We start from the raw sequence: 17,754 nt of genomic DNA, 5'->3' as shown, positions 1-17,754 counted from the left end.
ATGCGGATGAATCCACATGATTCTGATAAAAACATAAAAAAATCAGCCAAAGTTGCAGTATGCGTACTTGACTACATGATCCTTTAAATGTCATTTTTATTTTCCAGTACAAAATAAAGCACCTCAGAACGCCCAGAATGCACCATGTTTTTCAAAATATTCTGAGGGGGCATGCCCCGAGACCCACCTAGCAATTATGAATCCACATATAAAGGGCTAGCTAAGCCCCTTACTTCTGTATGCAAAACAAGACTACATGCTCATCTTTTCTTTATCTATTCTGCCTGTTAATTTGCTTGTAAGCTTATGTTAGTGAACAATATAATAACATTAGCTGGGCCAAAATACAAAAGTCTCTTCTTATGTTGAGAAAAATTCGAAAAATTCCGTTACTGTTTAATTTCCGTGAATGTTTATTGTTCTTTTGCAAAGAGGGATGCAATTATGATTGCCGGGTTTATATGAAAATACGATATCAGGAATGGTCTGAAACAGCCCTAAAACACACAAAAGCCTTAAATGAAACAAACATATTATATATTAAAGAGAATTGGAGTACTGTCTATAAAACATACACCTTAAAACACAATCTATGAACAGTTTTTGCCAATGTCTCTTATAAAAAAAAGCTACAACAAAAATATCGCTGGAAGTGATGGTACTTCCCATATGCCCGTTTTCTCTGAAAAAGCAGAACTTGTAATTCAATGTGCTAGTAGAAGGTAAATTGTTGTTGCATTATTAAACACAGTTGGAAATACCATTTTTAATAATTGTTTTCATTGTTAATGCTGCACTCTCACAGATATATGAATTTTTATTATTTTTAACTTGGAATGAAAAACTTTTGTGCACATGTCTGATAACAGTTATATGAGACTGCATACAAAATCACAGTTTTTCCTATTACCATTTAAAACTATGTTTAATGGTTAGTAATGCTTGAGAAAAAATGAAAATTTTGGCAGTTTTTCAGACAATTGAATTCTGTTTCATTGAGAGTTATCTTATATAACTGGATTGAAGGCATTCATGCAAAAGTCAGACTATTTTAATTATTTTTTTCAAAGCAAATGTGAAAACTCTTAATCAGTGACAGTGCAGCTTTAACATCCTTTTAGATTTAATCACTATGATTTCAAAATTATCAGACAAACATGATACTAGATGTATACTGTCTTGTTTGGAATTCTTGCCCTTATTCAGTATTGGTTCAATTATAGCAGTATTTATTTGAACTGCCTCTAGGTTAAAGTGCGATAAAATTCATAAATGTCAAATACATAATTATATAAGATTCACAATTCTTTGAAGGAATGAACACCTGCTTACATGTCATATGACAAATTATGGACAAATACAGAACCTAATCCTAATAGTTTTTCTCCAGAATTATCAAAGGGGTCACTCTTAACAAAGATCTAGTATAAACTTAATAATAATTTCTTTAGTTTAACAATGTTATAAAATCTTGAAAGGCCATAGGCAGGTAGTTCTGACGTTCATACCCTTCAAAACCTTTGACAAGAGGCATGTCTATCAAATATAATTATGAATTACTGGTGTAAATGGGTAGTGGGTAATGCACATGTCAATTGTGACCACCACCACCCCCGTCCGGGGGTATACTGGATGTGAATGCGGTGGTTTTGTCTTACCTATGGTATGTTGGATATGGGGGAATTTGGCAGGGATTTTAGTTCAGGATCAGTTCAGGGAATTTAACCTGGGGTAGGCTGGACCAAAAGTCAAAAGTCCCCGGACCTGGGGGCGGGATGTGGTTACAATTGACTGGTGCATTATGCTATTCATTTTGTTGCCCACTCCTTTGTTTTTCTTTGATAATCCATTGCACACAACTATAGATCAGGATCTCAAATACTATATATGTTGAAAATTGACAACTTTTGACATCAATGTTTTAGTAATAGTTATGAATAATGAGCGTTCATTCATTGCTTTTTTATCAAATCACAATCATAAGTGTTAGCAAAGCACACCACTTTGTGCAGTAATGTTTAATGCTGTGGCTCCTCTTATCAACCAAGCACTTGGGCTGTTGGTGGATAACCATTTCCCTAGTTTCCTCCCTGTCTGGTCACCTGTTTGAAAATTAAAACATTGATAATATGTAATAATGACAAAACTTGAAAGTATCCAGAATTGTACACTATGTTTATACATTTGCTGAATTAAATGAATAAGCTAAGGAAATGTACATTCAAAACAAAAGGGCCAGCATGGCCCTTAATTGATCACCTGATTAAAATGACCATGAACAAGTCAGTCAGGTAACAACTGGTTATGAAAGGTGTTGCTATTTGCTTAGCAGGTTTGTAATTGCTGTGTTATTTGATGGTTGATAAGGACTTCTCAAAGAAGGCTGCTCTTTGTTAACAGAAATGAGAAGTATGGTAAGCTGGTTGGTCAATGGATGTTACGGTAATGAACCTGAAAGTTGCTATGGAAGTCAATGATTACTAAGGAAGTAATTGGTTGCTATGGATGTTGGCTGTTGCTCAGGAAAAAAGTGGTTGCTAAATAAGGCATTGGTGCCTATAAAGGTAGTTAATGGATGCGTTGGAAGGAATTGGATGCTAAGGAAGTCATTGGTTGAATGGGAATTCATTTGTTGCTATGGATGAAGGTAGTTGCTAAGGCAATCATTGGTTGATAATGAAGCCAAGGATTGTTTAGGAAGTCATCATTTTTTATGGAAGTCATTGGCTGCTGTAAATGAAGTATTTGATAAGGATATCCTTGGTTGCTTATAAAGTGGTTGTTAAGGAAGACATTGTGAGTTTGGATTGTAGTCACTAAGTCAGACAAGTGGGTTCCTTAAGGGTACTACAAGGTCTACGATTTCCTCAACAAGGCAAAACCTTGCTTAACATCCTGCCAAAAGGTGATTATTATATTGTTGTAACAACTTGTTTCATAATCTTTGAAACTAAATACCTTTTAGTTTAGACATCAGTTTCTACGGAATTCATACATTACTGCAGAAGTCATTGCCTGATTTGAATGTGTATCAATTTTTGTTCTAGAAGTCTATCAGTAACAGGGGAACTCTGGTTGGGACAACTTTGACCCCAAGGACGAAACTTGAACAACATTCATAAAAAAAACACTTAACAACAATCAGTGATTTTTTTATGAATTCTTTTTACTGCCTGTACAATGTACCTCGCAAATTCGGTAAAAAGTCAACTTTGGGAAAATACAAAATCAGGCCAAAATTGCTTATATAATGGCAAATATACATATTTTAACTTTTTTATGCATACCTTATGCTGTGAAAGAGTAAGACTTGTCAAGATTTTGTTTATATTTCAAGAAATTCATTGCTATTTGAATCCGGAATGTAATGTAATTTTTTTTAATTTTGGGGAAAATGGAGTTTTTCACAATAAAAAAATCACTGACAATGAACTACAAACTCCAACATATAAACACCACATACACAAAAACAAATTGATTACATATATAAATTACTGAATATTCACATGGTCTTATGATATTATTGATGAATATTATAATGTTATTTTTAGATACCAGTTACGGGTAGTAGTAATGAAGAATACCAGATTACAAAATCAAAGTGGAAATTGGAACTATTAGAGAATCACTTTATTTGTGGGTAGGTCACTTAAATATTCATTGAGGTGAAAAGAAATTACCATATGATGTATTGCATATGTTTAACCGCTGTTGCACAATCATCATTTCCAAGTGACTGTCTTCATGTCCAGTACTAGCTTACAAAATCCCTTTCTAGATAGTCAAAGACTTCATCTGATGCATCTTAAAAAGGAAGAATACAACACAATCATGAACACAATAAATGCAAATAATGTTGGGTATGCTTTAAACATGATTCAAATGCAAAACATCTTGGCAATTATTTCTAGAGCAATCTAAATGTCCTACATGAGATTTATTCTCTTATGAAAAAGTGATGTTTATGTACAAGCCAAATATACTAGAAATGTGTCAAGTGGGCATTAAGTCTTGTGTTGCTTGGTGAATTGCATATACTGTGAATGAACATAATTAACAAAAAAACAGGGATTTCTCATAATATGACAAAGTTTTTTTTTACCAAGTTTGGTAAAGATTATTGAGCCATACAATGTTCTTATCTGGACTGCATCGTCTTTTATTCTGGGCAGCATAATATGGAAATCCAGGCCATGTATACATCTGGGTTTTATCTGTAATGGACCACATTTTCCAAAATGTATGTAGGCAAATAAGTTATATGGAAATAAAAACTATCTATACATAATAATAAGTGATTTGTATACATGTGTTTACCTTGGTATTATATACCCATAGATATATTATATGACATAATATTGGGTTAATACAAAAAAATGAAATAATATATAATAAGGTTAATGATAAATCAAGCAAATTTAAACTAACACAAACAATTATATGTATATATTTACATTATTTCACAGTAAAATATAATAGAAATTTATAAACATTGGCATAATGCTTAAATCAGGTATCTATTTCAAGGCAGTTGTCATTAAATCATAAAATTTAAAGCTGCACTCTCACAGATATACCATTTTTACAACTTTTTTATTTTTTGTCTTGGAAAGAGCAAATTTTTGCATAAATATCTGCAAACCAATGATATATGATTGCTGCCAAAAAATCAGATCGTAGATTTCCATATTTCCGTTCGAAAATTAATGTTTTATGGCTTAAACCGTTACTAATGGTTTAAGAAAAATGCCTAAAACATTACTTTTTAAACTTAAATATAAAAATCTGCTATCTAATTTTTTGTCAGCTGTCTTAAATAACTGGTTTCCATGGATTTTCGCAAAAATTGCCTCATTCCAAGACAAAAAAATTGTCAAAACGTTCAATCTGTGAGAGTGCACCTTTAATAAGGTCAAAACAACTAGAAAATGGAACTTTAAACAATAAACTTAACAAGAGGCACATCAGTGCCTGTGCTCCACTGGCCAAAAGGTTCAAGCAAAGACCACCTAACGAACATTTTCGTCAAGTTTCATAGAAATACAATCATCAATTTTTGAGGAGAAGTTATTTAAAAAAAATTTTTACTTTAATAGCTCTGGCTGCCATGTTGTGCAGTGGACCGAAATGATTTGGGCAATTTGAGTAAAGGAGCACCAAACAAACATTTCTGTCAAGTTTTATCAAAAAAAGGTCATCGGTTTCGACGACCAGTCGTATAAAGTTTTTTATTTTTTAGCTCTGGCAGCCATGGTGTGCAGTGGACTGGAACCATTTAACAAATTTTGGTTAATGACCACCCAAGGAACATTTCTGTCAAGTTTCATCAAAATCTGATCATCGGTTAACATTTAATCTGAATAGATTATGAAGCAAATATCTAACCTGAACAAGAACTGACGAGATAGAATCGACTTGGTGTTTCACTTACACTTTTCGGCCATTTAAGTTACTAAAAATAGATGTTTCATAAACTTTCAGAATGTCACTTAAACGAATGTTCAGTCTATATATACTTTCCTATGTATAAATGTAAGGTTTTTAAATTGATCTTTTTGTGAGAACTTTATGCTTATATGTTTACTCATAAATTATTATTGTTTAAAAATTATTTAAAGATGCTATACGTGAAAAATTAAGACATTATTTTTTTTCTATTAAAGGGAGGTAATTCAGTAGTAAAATGTAATCAAAGCTATTAAAGCATGGCATTTCTTTTTTAACCATGTTGATATTATTACAGTCTATTCAAGCAAGATGCCTTTTGTTTTTACATGGTACCCATAGGTTCTGAAAAACAAGGAGCACTATTCCCAACAGAAGGATGTCACTCCCTATCACTGCATGAGCATCATAATAAAGAAATGTTTACTCAAACTGCAAGCTGCTCAATTGAAATAGGTATTTACCTCAAGCATACAGTTTTATAATGTGGCAAAATAGTCGGACTACTAGATTGTCATTTGGACTAGTAAAATATGCCATTATGCTAGTCCAACTGGCTAGTAGGTTAAAATGTTTTTCGTGAAGACTGCGGACGAGAAGTCCTTAAAGGTTTTTCTATTTTTGACTCTCGCAGCCATGTTGTGCAGCGGACCGGAACCATTTGGGCAATTTTGGTTAAAGGGCATCCCGATGAACATTTATGTAAAGTTTCATCAAAATCTGATAATCGGTTTCTGAGAAGATGTAGTTTAACGTTTTTTTCTATTCTTAGCTCTGGTGCCCATGGTGTGCAGCAGACCAGAACTGTTTGGGCTATTTTGGTTAAGGACTACCCAAGTAACATTTCTGTCAAGTTTCATTGCAATACGATCATCGGTTTCTGAGGAGAAGTCGTTTAAAGGTTTTTCTATTTTTACCTCTGGGGGCCATCTTGTGCAGTGGACCGAAACCATTGAAGCAAATTTGATAAAGGACCATCCAAGGAACATTTCTGTTAAGTTTCATCAAAATCTGATCATCGGTTTCTGAGAAGATGTTCTTTAAAGGTTTTTCTATTTTTTTGCCCTGGCAGCCATGTTGTGCAGCGGACCGGAACCATTTGAGCAATTTTGGTTAAGGACCACCCAAGGAACAATTCTGTCAAGTTTCATCAAAATCTGCCAATCCGTTTCAGAGGAGATGTCGTTTAAAGATTTTGCTATTTTTAGCTGTGGCGGCCATATTGTGCAATGGACCAGAACCATTTGAGCAATTTTAATAAAGGACCACCCAAGGAACATTACTGTCAAGTTTCATCAAAATCTGCCGAACCGTTTCATAGGAGATGTCGTTTAAAGATTTTGCTATTTTTAGCTCTGGCGGCCATATTGTGCAATGGACCGGAACCATTTGAGCAATTTAAGTAAAGGACCACCAAACGAACATTCCTGTGAAGTTTTGTCAAAATCCGCTTATCAGTTTCAGAGGAGATGTCGTTTAAAGTAAAAGTTTACGCACGCACGCACGCACGCACTCACGACGGACAATCTGTGACGACATAAGCTCCATGGCCTTCGGCCAGTGGAGCTAAAAACCATGACTTATGGTACAAGTATTTCCACATCGGAGCGGCTGGTTCTTACACACTGACAGTGACACACAATACACTCCACTCCTCTCCATTAACCCTTTATATATATATATATATTACAGGCGAAACTCGTTGGCTTGATATCTCATGGCTCGATATCCTCGTTGGCTTGAACCAGATTAAAAGAACTGATTTTGTTTAACTCTTTGTTCATATAAAATTTGATCGGATGGCTCGATATATTGTCTCAGGGTCGATATTTCTCCACGCTCGAAGTCATTTTCGCGGTTCCAAGTAAGAATTTCACAATTTTGTTTGCTTGGGTCGATGTCATTTTCGGGGGTTCAGGTAAGAACCTCACACCTTGATTTGTTTTGTTGGCTTCATTTAGCACACGGCGCTAATCGAAATTTCAATGCATCCTGATATAACTAATAAGCTATGTTTTTGTTACCCACTGTTTAAAATTACTTGTTTGTTGTTTTCGCATAATTTTTATAATTAATAAAAACAATCAAATAATACTTTCTAAGTATCGAATAAGTGATGTTACGAACTTTACGACGTGTAACTATGTCCAATTAATACTCTTCTCTTGCGGAGATAGCATAGCCAATAACAAACGAGGTAAACAAGACTTTTTCTAACGAATAATAAAAAAATAACATTCTGTAAGCAATCCCGCTTGGCTCGATATTCTCGAGGCTCGAAGTATTTTGGCTGGTCCCTAGAATATCGAGCCATCGAGTTTCGACAGTAGTTTAAAGCTGACGGAGGCACTCCTGCCATGTACCGCTGCCACCATTTAAGTAAACCTGAGAGGAGAAGTGCCCCAGTGTGGAGCTTGAACCAACAACAACTGCTGGAACACTATCATGGCTCTGTAACCAACTGAGCTAACTGAACGGCTGGTTCACATCGACACGATCTACATCTACAATAACTTTACAATGTACATGAATACATAAATAACTAAAGTATGAATGCAATGTATTCATGTACATTGTAAAGTTGATGTCTACTGTTCTACTTTAAAAGACACATGCATGTACCCCAAAATTAGTTTTGACAGGCATGACTCACTAATGCCAGTTGTGAGCTTGTTCCTAGCTTTGATCAAGATATTTCTGTCTGAAAATGACATTGAATACACTCTAAAGCCTAAAAGGCTGTAAAATATGCATTCAACATCTTGATAAGCAACTATCTTAAATAAATTAAAATATTAGGATACAGAATGATGTGAAAGAGACTTTAAAAATATCGCTGCATTGTTGGATGTTGGTGCTGTCATCTGATGATCTGTCAGCGGCAATGATTGAGGCAAGCATCAAGTATATTTAAATAAACATTGCACTTTTAACAGATTAAATGTTTTGACAACTGTTTTATTTTTTGTCTTTATACAAGCCATTAATGCATAAGTGCTAGAAAAACAGTGACACAAGACTGCTTAAAAAAACATTGGATTGCATATATATTTAAGTTAAAGCTTCACTCTCACAGATATACCATTTATTACAACTTTTTTATTTTTTGTCTTGGAAAGAGCAAATTTTTGTATAAATATCTGCAAACCAATGATATAGGATTGCTTACGAAAAACCAAACATAGATTTTCATATTTCCGTTTGAAAATTAATGTTTTATGGCTAAAACTGTTAATAAACGTTTTAGAAAAATGAACAAAACATCAATTTTTGAACTGGTATATATAAAAATCTGCGATCTATATTTGTCAGCAGTCTTATATAACTGCTTTCCATGGATTTTCGCCAAAATTAGTACATTCCAAGACGAAACATAAAAAAGTTGCCAAAATGTTCAATCTGTGAGAGTGCAGCTTTAAGAAAATGATGTTTTATGCATTTTTCTTCCAATTGTTAGTAGCACTTTTAGCCATAAAACAATTTTTTTAACGGAATATGTAAATCTGCTATCTGATCTTTTGTCAGCAGGCTTATATCACTTATTTGCATATATTTACACAGAAACTGGCTCATTCAAACTCCAAGATAAAAATAAAAAATAACAAAGTTGTCAAAATACATGTATATGTGAGAGTGCAGCTTTAATGAGTACTTCGCTATATCAATAAAATATACTCGTTAAACTGTCAATTGTTTACGTATCTACATAAATTCAATTACCTTTTGAACTAGAAAGTGTTATATTTTCAAAGAAAATAGCCATTTACCTCTGTTCAGTGTCGGTCAAATTCGATGTTTTGAATCACTCTAGCGCGTGCTAAATACTAAATGACGCAATGTTTTGGACTGGTCTTCATTTTCTTCGATACAGGCACAACCGAGCGTAAATATTAAGCGAGAAAGTCTAGTGGAACGATGCAGGGTTCATTGGGTTTGTTTACAAGCATCCGGTTAAGAAGACGACACATAAGAATGGTATTAAGTTGGTAGAATGGAACTCCTTCCTGATTCCTGCACATGTAAGTTGTAAGTATTGACTATATCGGGATACCATACAGGACACTCAAGTGTTATTTTATATTTTCTTAGTTATCATGCAAATGAAAATAATCACTATCATTTAAAAGTTATTCAGGGATAGTTGCAAATGGTTTGTTTACATTAATTAGTTTTATGAATTTAATTGAATACACAAATTTTTATTAGAGCTTTGCACCAAATTAAATTCAGTTTATTTTACGGGAGTAACCCACACTAGCGGATCCAGAAAGGGGGTGGGATCCCCCCCCCCCCAAAAAAAAATATTCTGTAAAGAATCTCAGGACAATTATTCAAGAAATCTTTTGATCTTTGATATCATAATGGTAAAAAAAATTACCAAAATGCAAAATGTAAAAAACAATATCAAGTCAGAGAATGAGTTGGAGCCGGTGTCGCCAAAATTGCAGTCCAGTGTTGTATCCACTGTGCTATGAAGGCTTATCCTAAACAGTTGGAATATTTAATCTTTATACCTAACTTGTAATATATTGGCGAATTTTTTTTATTGTAAATTATGTGGTACTTCAGTTAGTAAGTTTTAATGCATTGTACACATAGATACCAAGTTTATGTCAGTTTTCGTCAATTTTCTTTTTTTCCGCTATTTCATTAAACAGATTACAGCCCTTTTTAAACAAGTCTTTGGGAGGAACTGTTGGGGATTGTTATTAAAGCTACATTTTCACAGATTTACCATTCTGACAACTTTTTTTTTTCATCATGGAATGAATCATGCAATGTTAGTGCATAAATTATGTCCGCGAACCATGATTTAAAACTGCTGAAAAAAATATCAGATAGCTGTTTTTCATATGTACGTTCATAATTGTTGTTCTGTGACTTAAATTTGAACACTTTCAGAAAAATGAAATAATAAGCAGATTTCTCAATACATGACATCTGTTTTATTGTTAGCAATTAAAGGCATTGATTCTCTGAGATAATAATAATGTTAAAACAGTCAACCTGTGAAAGTGCAGCTTTAAGACTCATTTTTCCTAAGATCAGCCAAGTTAGTATTATAGCTAATTTAAGCTTAAAAGTTAAGGTGAATTTTATATTTATTTCAGACCAGATACTCTTGAGGGACCAATTTAAGGGCAAACAGACAAACGTTTTGATGCAAAGAAAGCATTGGATTTGAAAGGTAGATTTTTAACACATATTTACATGTACTCAATGTCATTTACTAGTATAACATAATGTATTCAAGTATAAGATATTTCAAGTATTTGGTCAGGTTGTTAGGTTTAATTGAAACTGTTAAGCAAATAAATGAAAGTCCATGCAATTTTGCATGCACATGTTTGTTGCATGCAGATTTTACTCAGATGGCATAGGGTACAGTTACTCTTGTAACTTGCTTAAAATAAATGCAAATAATTCTGCATGTGTCTGAAGTCATGTTTTATTTTTCTCTACAAATTGTTTTAAAAAATGCAATTGTTTGATTTCCTTTCTTATGTGTTATGCATTGCAGTTCCCATGGAGAAGAAAAATGGAGAGATTCTAAAAGTATGAAGATACTCCTGTGTATAATGAGGAAATCTTGTCAGTGAATGGTAAGTTCTCTTTGGATTAATTCTATGTATAACAATATAAATATGAGGTAAGCCAAGAAATGAGAATTAACATAATTATTCTGTTCAAACATACATTGACATATTAAATATAAAGACATATGTATGATTTGTCTCTGCTATTATACTCTATACCCTATGGTTAGGGTTCATTTGGACAAGTCTTCTTTTATCCATAATTCCAAATGCTTCTGAGATTTCTAACACATATTAAATATGTTGAGGAGAAGTGCTGTGCAAAAAACATTTTTGTTTATGGTATTATAGAGTTATTGGTCTTTGATTATTTTTCTTTCACTTTTCTATGTTTTTGAGGTATTAACTTCAAACTTCATGCACATATTGGACGTGATAAGAAAAATAGCTGTGCATATGAATCATTAAATTGTGTATGGTAGTCAAAGAATTGTAAACCTTTGATTATTATCTTTATATTTTTTTTATTTTTTTTCTTCTCTTCATAACTTTTTTTCATTTTTTACTTTAATTTAACAAAACACTATTCTGTTTTTGGTATATTAAGGATTATTTTCTTATGTTTATTTTGTGCTTGGCAGTTTTAAAATTATTGCCTAATTGGTTACTGTATGCTTAAAAGCAAACATCACTCTCAGTGAAACCTCTTATTACAATAGGTGATAGCTGTAGTTTTTCATGGAAACAAGTGTTTGACAGTATGAGTCATTTTTTAGTAGCAATATATTATGTACATTTAAGGTATAAGTTCTCTTTTGCTAATTGTTCAGTTGTTTTTCAGTTGTTGCAATTGTGGACCAGGCCAGAGTTGTACTAAACCAACTAAGACACAATGAGATACAGGAATGACACAATGAGAAACAGGAAACAGGAAAGTGATGACTGATCGCCACCTGTTACAAATTCATCTAGGTACAGTTTTTATTCCAGATTTGATACAACTGTAAACTGTTTTATGCATGCTATGATTATGTTCATCATGTTTGTTTAAGACCGTGATGATGAGGACTAATCTATTGATTATCCCTTGCCAAAAGGCAAAGTGGATACAGTAATTGTGCACGTGTGTGTGCGTGTGCACGGAATGTAATCTTGAGCATAAATCCTCCAGGTATTAACTTCAAACTTCATATACAGATAGATCCCTATTGAGAAGAAGTGCAGTGTTAAGGGACCATAACTCTGTTTACAGTTTTTTTTGTAATAACCCTTTGTTATATTTCATACTGAGTTTTTGTCTGCAGCAGAACTTGAAAAGTCTTTGAGGTGTTGATCTCAAACTTCAAATATGTACAGATAGATCTCATTTAGCAGAAGTGCAGTGCACAGAAACCATAACTCAAGATTTTTTTTGTAGTAGTTGCCCTTTGTTAGTTTTCAATGTTATCCTTTGTTGTAATGCACAGTTGTGATCATGCTCAAATATGCTCATTCACATTAAAATTAATTGTCCAGGTTCAAATCCTGTAATAGAAACAATTATTTTCTTTCTGTGTTTAGCAAAGTTTATATGAACTATCTATCAATGTAAAATAAACTAAGATTTGTGTGTTTTTATCATTTCTTATTTATTTGTATATTTTTTGTTACATATTTTTATGTGCATTTATATAAAATCTATATCACAAAAAGTGTGGCTAATTTTTAATATTAAGATATAATATGTATAAGAACTATCATATTTCAAAATCAACCATAGAGCTTTTGCAAGATAGATAATAACTTAATGTATCTGATGAACAATAATGTGATTTTGGGATGCCAGCAATAACTTTTCAAGGTGAAAATATGTTCTTGTCATTGATTTTACATATAAGTAATCAGTATGCAAAGCCCATTCAAATGATACTTATATGGGGTAACTATCAAATTTTAACATTGAAGCCAATGGCACAAATTAATGAAAAGCTCCTTAATAGTTCAATATTTGAAGCCAACAATGGAACTGTGTTTATGTACATGTATTGCTTAATGTTCCTTTTTCTTTCAGAAAACTCCCCACATCCAACAAGAGACAGTCTGACTTCAAAATCTTCATTGAAAGCAACTTAATGGACAAGACATCCGTCACATAAAGATTCACTAAAATTGGAATGATATACCAATTTTAACTTTTAACAGACAAATACATTATAGATTTGAAAATAGATTACCCTTAAATAAGTTGGATGATTAACATTTACCTCAACACAGTACAAAGTGCTCATGTTGAACTATTGTGATTGATCATAGTCTGTCCTTCATTTTTATTAACAGTTTCATACAGTGTTAACACTTTAGTATGGGGACTCATTTTAGCTCAACTTTTCGAAGAATATGGAGAGCTATACTACTCACCCAAGCGTCGGCGTTGGCGTCACCCCTTGGTTAAGGGTTTGCGTGCAAGCACACATGGTAAATATCTCAGCAACTACTTGAGGTATTGCATTGAGACTTTATACAATGGTACTCAACCATCCAACCTACTTAATTAACCAAGTTTGATAACTACTTTGCATTTAATGCCAATAATAGGCCTTTAATATTTGACTTAGAAATTCTGGTTAATGTTTTGCATGCAAGCACACATAGGTTAATATCTCAGCAACTACTTGAGGTATTGCATTGAGACTTGATACAATGGTACTCAACCATCCAACCTACTTATTTAAACAAGTAAGATAACTCTAGTTTGCATTTAATGTAAATAATAGGCCTTTATTATTTGACTTAGAAATTCTAGTTAAGGTTTTGCATGCAAGCACACATAGGTTAATATCTCAGCAACTGCTTGAGGTATTGCATTGAGACTTGATACAATGGTACTCAACCATCCAACCTACTTATTTAAACAAGTAAGATAACTCTAGTTTGCATTTAATATAAATAATAGGCCTTTATTATTTGACTTAGAAATTCTGGTTAAGGTTTTGCATGCAAGCACACATAGTTTAATATCTCAGCAACTGCTTGAGGTATTGCATTGAGACTTGATACAATCATGAATGGTACTCAACCATCCAACCTACTTAATTTTCCAAGTTATATAACTATAGTTTGCATTTAATGCAAATACTTGCCTTTATTATTTCACTCAGAAATTCTGGTTAAGGTTTTGCATGTAAGCACACATAGGTTAATATCTCAGCAACTACTGTATGAATTGCATTGAGACTTTATACAACCACCCAACCTAACTGAATAATCAAGTTAGATAAAAATTCTGGTTAAAATTTTGCATGTAACCACATTTATGTTAATATCTCCGCACATCATGTATTGCATTGAAATCTAATCTAACAGTGATCCATGCATGTTTCGCCAAAACTTTTCAATCCTTACACTGAAAAGCAGCGGAATAGTCGAGAGCGCTGTCTCTGTGACAGCTCTTGTCTCTTTGGTCTTTATTCATACTGGCCAGAATATGTTTACCAAAAAAATCTTAGTAGAGATTGATAACTGTTCAGGTTGGACAAAAAGCATGTAGGTTGTTTGTTCTAATAATATAAACTGTAAATGCTTCAGAAACTATATATATAATTTTTCATGATATTTGTCAGTATTTATTCTCGTCAACATTTAAATAATATTAGGTAAAACTTGTTTAATGGTCAAAATGTGTTTGATTAGAGTGGCCTCAAGTTCCATTTTATATGAATGAAATTTGGTCAAGTTTTAGAAAAAAACTATGTTCTAGTTTTATAGGCCATATTCTCTTCCCAAGCTTTCCTTAAAGAATGAATGTAGGTAATATGAAACAGGAGTCACTAAGTCAAGTATTAAAAACCTTAAAAATTGCTATTCATAGAGGTATTGTTTCCTCATCATAAATCACAACTTAGCCAGCAAGACTTTTCAACAAATAAGGCATAACATGTAAAAAGTTAATAATTAGGCACATATTTTAGTGAATAAAATCTTGTGAACATATTATTGAAACAAATAATGTGTCTGGTTCTGAGGTGAGCAATAAAGCACATTGCTTAGTAACAATTGAGCTAGCTGATTATTAAAAGTTTGTTTTAAACTTGAATTAAATGAATGCAAATCATATATTATTATTTTTAATCTATATTTTTTTTTTAGTTACCTTGTTCTGTTGTTAATTTCCATACTGACTTGGTCAATTATGGCTAATTGTCTAATTATATTTTAACTTCTAACCTAAATGTTTCACTGTACTTTTGAGTGTTCTGTTAAATATATTGCACATTACCCTATATGACAGTATAAATTCAATAAAACCATGGTTATTAAGTTCCATACATATTGGAGCATATGGTAAGCCTCTAGAAATGTCATTTCTTAAACCTAGATTCTTGATCTGTTCGCCACATTGTTTTGTTATTTTTTTGTTTATAAAAACAAATGATTGTTTAATGTCAAGGAAACCTTTTTAAAGTTAAAATGTAGATGTACATAGATAACTGTCAAATATTATTTACTATTTAATAACTGTCTAAAGGCAAAATTTCCATTCATTTTTATATTTGATTTGGGTCCCTAGGGTCATGGTCACTGTAACTAAAAATAGAAAAATGCTTGGTACTGAATAACTTCAGTTTTAATACATTTAAAACTGAATCTCACAATAAAGGCTGAAGTTCTTGTTGCATTGCAGCATTTCTAGTTAACTTTTTAATTTGACTCTTTTTATTGCTTTCGACAGGCACATATTACATCATTATTGTATTCATTTTTAAGACAAAGCCTCATTTAATTGAGCGTGCTGTCCAAAGACAGCTCTTGTTGACACAATTATAAGACACCTTATGTTATGGTTTATATGAACAATAGCTGTTTCTGTGTATGTTTTAGAAGAAACTTCCATTTCTTATCATATTGATGGACATAGATATACATACATGTACGGGATTATTGACATCAGATTCTTAAGATTAAATTTACTAATGTTCTGTTTATGTTCAAAATAGATACATTTATGGTAAATGCATAGTCTTGTTTGTTTATAACATAGACAACCATGTCTTTTGGTTGTCCTGGTCTCCTGTCCTGTTATGTGAATTGGGTTTTATGGACATCTTCGATATTGTAGGTCCAATTCTAGTGTCTAGCTGGAAAAGTATTTAGCCTAGGGAGACCTTAGTTTGGGTTATCATGTTGGATATGTCTAAATGTTGGCATGTCGGGAAATGACAATTTTAGGCTATGATTTTAGGCTATGACAATTTAAAAATGTAGACGTTGCTGGGCAAGGCTCCACACCCAAGTGACTGTCGCATTATATTCTTGAAAAAATGCCTTGGGCTTTTGGTTTGTTATGAATTTTGCGAGTCTGGCAAATATCTGCATTATAAAATTCATCGACATACAGGTGACAGAGAAAAAGGTCAATTTTCAATGATTTCAAAAGATTTATTAACTAAAAGGGGATCATCATAAATGAATACAGAGAACAAGGTTAATTGATTTGACAGAGGATTGATGCAGAGCTTCAAAAATTAAGGAGACAATTTCAGAAAAATGCACATAAATGATTTTTGTTTATTTGTGTTGTTTGATAACTGCTGTGTGTCGATTTTTATTTAATTTCATTTTACCCCCCAAATCACACTTCACACAATACATGGTTTCTACTCTTTAGGTTTGTTATACTGTATTATAGTATCTATTGAATACAGTAAAATTTCTGGTCATTGTATTGCAAAATTTGTGCTAATAATTTGCAATTTCAGAAATTCTCATTTTTATTGAATTTTTCAAACATTTTCCCCAAAATTCACATTTCACAAAATTACATAGTTTCTTTACTTTTGATATATTAAACTGTAATATTTATGAAATACAGTAATTCTGGTCATTCTATTGCAATATTTGAAAAAGTTATTGGCAAATTCCAGAAATTCTCATTTCCATTTAATTTTTCATACATTTTACCCCGAAAATCATATTTTAAAAAAAACTGTGTTTCTATATAATATATAATAATGTTAAATGAAATATATTAGCTGCAGTAGTTCTGGTGTTTTTATTGCAAAATAAGGCAGAGTTATTGGCAAAATTCATAAATTGTCATTTTCATTTAATTTTTCCAACATTTTACCCCAAAAATCATTTTTTGCGCCATATAATTGTTCTATGATTTAAGTATATTAAATATGTTGCCTGATATGACATAAATTCATCAAAATTATTTTTGTGCAGTTTTCTCCATTTTTTGTTCAAAAATCTCCGTTTGTATACATTGAATAGAGAACAGAGGTGTTGAAGCACTGCTTCAACACCTCTGACAATGAGTATAGTATAGTGCACGCTACCACAATGTATATAGACTATAACACAGGTTCAAATTTACAGATAGAGAATAGTGCACGCCACCACAATGTATATAGACTATAACAGAGGAATTGATGTAAAGTTTCAAAATCTCTGGTTGATACATTGCATAGAGAACAGGGGTGTTGAAGCACTGCTTCAACACCTCTGAAAATGAATAGAGTATAGATCACGCTACCACAATGTATATAGACTATAACAGAGAAGTTGAAGTAAATCTTCAAAATCTCTGGCTGTATACATTGCATAGAGAACAGAGGTGTTGAAGCACTGCTTCAACACCTCTAAGAATGAATAGAGTATAGTGTACGCTTCCACAATGTATATAGACTATAACAGAGGAGTTGAAGTAAATCTTCAAAATCTCTGGCTGTATACATTGTATAGAGAACAGGGGTGTTGAAGCACTGCTTCAACACCTCTTGACAATGAATAG

General features: G+C 32.6%; 1 protein-coding gene and 2 long non-coding RNA genes across 6 annotated transcripts in view; 2 read left to right on the top strand and 1 right to left on the bottom strand.

Moving 5' to 3' along the window:
• Window positions 1–17,754, top strand: part of LOC128219732 (uncharacterized) — a 28,130-nt gene that overhangs the window by 6,136 nt on the left and 4,240 nt on the right. The gene's annotated exons all lie outside the window — the stretch shown is intronic.
• LOC128219734 (uncharacterized) lies at window positions 1,325–9,227 on the bottom strand. 2 transcript variants are annotated; one of them, XR_008258644.1, is made up of 4 exons: window positions 9,213–9,227; window positions 4,103–4,214; window positions 3,681–3,804; window positions 1,325–2,102 (listed from the first exon to the last, which is right to left on the bottom strand). It is a non-coding gene; the product is annotated as an uncharacterized LOC128219734 (long non-coding RNA). The 2 variants fall into 2 exon arrangements; XR_008258645.1 differs by having other exon boundaries at window positions 1,326–2,102; window positions 4,132–4,214.
• LOC128219733 (uncharacterized) lies at window positions 9,329–15,931 on the top strand. 2 transcript variants are annotated; one of them, XR_008258643.1, is made up of 5 exons: window positions 9,329–9,464; window positions 10,557–10,633; window positions 10,967–11,048; window positions 11,824–11,954; window positions 13,033–15,931. It is a non-coding gene; the product is annotated as an uncharacterized LOC128219733 (long non-coding RNA). The 2 variants fall into 2 exon arrangements; XR_008258642.1 differs by having other exon boundaries at window positions 9,412–9,471; window positions 13,033–15,930.

Source organism: Mya arenaria, chromosome 15, assembly GCF_026914265.1.
Source record: "Mya arenaria isolate MELC-2E11 chromosome 15, ASM2691426v1".
In the NCBI taxonomy this organism is placed as follows: domain Eukaryota; kingdom Metazoa; phylum Mollusca; class Bivalvia; order Myida; family Myidae; genus Mya; species Mya arenaria.
The sequence above is the reverse complement of the archived record's forward strand: the minus strand, read 5'-3'. Positions and strand labels throughout refer to the sequence as shown.